This window comes from Oncorhynchus keta, chromosome 4, assembly GCF_023373465.1.
Source record: "Oncorhynchus keta strain PuntledgeMale-10-30-2019 chromosome 4, Oket_V2, whole genome shotgun sequence".
NCBI lineage: Eukaryota > Metazoa > Chordata > Actinopteri > Salmoniformes > Salmonidae > Oncorhynchus > Oncorhynchus keta.
In genome coordinates, this window is record NC_068424.1 from 75,366,599 (window position 1) to 75,369,430 (window position 2,832).

General features: G+C 46.3%; 1 long non-coding RNA gene across 1 annotated transcript; it reads right to left on the minus strand.

The window, feature by feature from the left end:
- Nucleotides 1-636: 636 nt before the first annotated feature.
- LOC127928570 (uncharacterized) lies at nt 637-2,832 on the minus strand. The gene is made up of 3 exons (XR_008131711.1): nt 2,756-2,832; nt 779-814; nt 637-674 (listed from the first exon to the last, which is right to left on the minus strand). It is a non-coding gene; the product is annotated as an uncharacterized LOC127928570 (long non-coding RNA).

A 2,832-nucleotide genomic window follows, 5' to 3' on the forward strand; every position in this document is an offset into this window, starting at 1 on the left:
TCTCTCTCTGTTTACAGTATCTACCCTGTACCTGTCTCCATCTCTGTTTACAGTATCTACCCTGTACCTGTCTCTCTCTCTGTTTACAGTATCTACCCTGTACCTGTCTCCCTCTCTGTTTACAGTATCTACCCTGTACCTGTCTCCCTCTCTGTTTACAGTATCTACCCTGTACCTGTCTCTCTCTCTGTTTACAGTATCTACCCTGTACCTGTCTCCCTCTCTGTTTACAGTATCTACCCTGTACCTGTCTCTCTCTCTGTTTACAGTATCTACCCTGTACCTGTCTCCCTCTCTGTTTACAGTATCTACCCTGTACCTGTCTCTCTCTCTGTTTACAGTATCTACCCTGTACCTGTCTCCCTCTCTGTTTACAGTATCTACCCTGTACCTGTCTCCCTCTCTGTTTACAGTATCTACCCTGTACCTGTCTCCCTCTCTGTTTACAGTATCTACCCTGTACCTGTCTCCTCTCTGTGTACAGTATCTACCCTGTACCTGTCTCCATCTCTGTTTACAGTATCTACCCTGTACCTGTCTCTCTCTCTGTTTACAGTATCTACCCTGTACCTGTCTCCATCTCTGTTTACAGTATCTACCCTGTACCTGTCTCCATCTCTGTGTACAGTATCTACCCTGTACCTGTCTCTCTGTTTACAGTATCTACCCTGTACCTGTCTCCATCTCTGTTTACAGTATCTACCCTGTACCTGTCTCTCTGTGTACAGTATCTACCCTGTACCTGTCTCCCTCTCTGTTTACAGTATCTACCCTGTACCTGTCTCTCTCTCTGTGTACAGTATCTACCCTGTACCTGTCTCCATCTCTGTTTACAGTATCTACCCTGTACCTGTCTCCCTCTCTGTTTACAGTATCTACCCTGTACCTGTCTCCATCTCTGTTTACAGTATCTACCCTGTACCTGTCTCCATCTCTGTTTACAGTATCTACCCTGTACCTGTCTCCATCTCTGTTTACAGTATCTACCCTGTACCTGTCTCCATCTCTGTTTACAGTATCTACCCTGTACCTGTCTCCATCTCTGTTTACAGTATCTACCCTGTACCTGTCTCCATCTCTGTTTACAGTATCTACCCTGTACCTGTCTCCATCTCTGTGTACAGTATCTACCCTGTACCTGTCTCCATCTCTGTTTACAGTATCTACCCTGTACCTGTCTCCATCTCTGTTTACAGTATCTACCCTGTACCTGTCTCCATCTCTGTTTACAGTATCTACCCTGTACCTGTCTCCATCTCTGTTTACAGTATCTACCCTGTACCTGTCTCCATCTCTGTTTACAGTATCTACCCTGTACCTGTCTCCCTCTCTGTTTGCAGTATCTACCCTGTACCTGTCTCCCTCTCTGTGTACAGTATCTACCCTGTACCTGTCTCCATCTCTGTGTACAGTATCTACCCTGTACCTGTCTCCATCTCTGTGTACAGTATCTACCCTGTACCTGTCTCTCTCTCTGTTTACAGTATCTACCCTGTACCTGTCTCCCTCTCTGTTTACAGTATCTACCCTGTACCTGTCTCCATCTCTGTGTACAGTATCTACCCTGTACCTGTCTCCCTCTCTGTTTACAGTATCTACCCTGTACCTGTCTCCATCTCTGTTTACAGTATCTACCCTGTACCTGTCTCCATCTCTGTTTACAGTATCTACCCTGTACCTGTCTCCATCTCTGTTTACAGTATCTACCCTGTACCTGTCTCCCTCTCTGTTTACAGTATCTACCCTGTACCTGTCTCCATCTCTGTTTACAGTATCTACCCTGTACCTGTCTCTCTCTCTGTGTACAGTATCTACCCTGTACCTGTCTCCCTCTCTGTGTACAGTATCTACCCTGTACCTGTCTCTCTCTCTGTGTACAGTATCTACCCTGTACCTGTCTCCCTCTCTGTGTACAGTATCTACCCTGTACCTGTCTCCCTCTCTGTGTACAGTATCTACCCTGTACCTGTCTCTCTCTCTGTTTACAGTATCTACCCTGTACCTGTCTCCCTCTCTGTGTACAGTATCTACCCTGTACCTGTCTCCATCTCTGTTTACAGTCTCTACCCTGTACCTGTCTCCCTCTCTGTGTACAGTATCTACCCTGTACCTGTCTCTCTCTGTTTACAGTCTCTACCCTGTACCTGTCTCCCTCTCTGTGTACAGTCTCTACCCTGTACCTGTCTCCATCTCTGTTTACAGTATCTACCCTGTACCTGTCTCTCTCTCTGTGTACAGTATCTACCCTGTACCTGTCTCCATCTCTGTTTACAGTATCTACCCTGTACCTGTCTCCATCCTGTTTGTATCTCCACCTCTCTGTTTACAGTATCTACCCTGTACCTGTCTCCCTCTCTGTTTACAGTATCTACCCTGTACCTGTCTCCATCTCTGTGTACAGTATCTACCCTGTACCTGTCTCCATCTCTGTTTACAGTATCTACCCTGTACCTGTCTCCAGTATCTACCCTGTACCTGTCTCCATCTCTGTTTACAGTATCTACCCTGTACCTGTCTGTGTACAGTATCTACCCTGTACCTGTCTCCCTCTCTGTTTACAGTATCTACCCTGTACCTGTCTCCCTCTCTGTTTACAGTATCTACCCTGTACCTGTCTCCCTCTCTGTTTACAGTATCTACCCTGTACCTGTCTCCCTCTCTGTTTACAGTATCTACCCTGTACCTGTCTCCCTCTCTGTGTACAGTATCTACCCTGTACCTGTCTCCATCTCTGTTTACAGTATCTACCCTGTACCTGTCTCCATCTCTGTTTACAGTATCTACCCTGTACCTGTCTCTCTCTCTGTGTACAGTATCTACCCTGTACCTGTC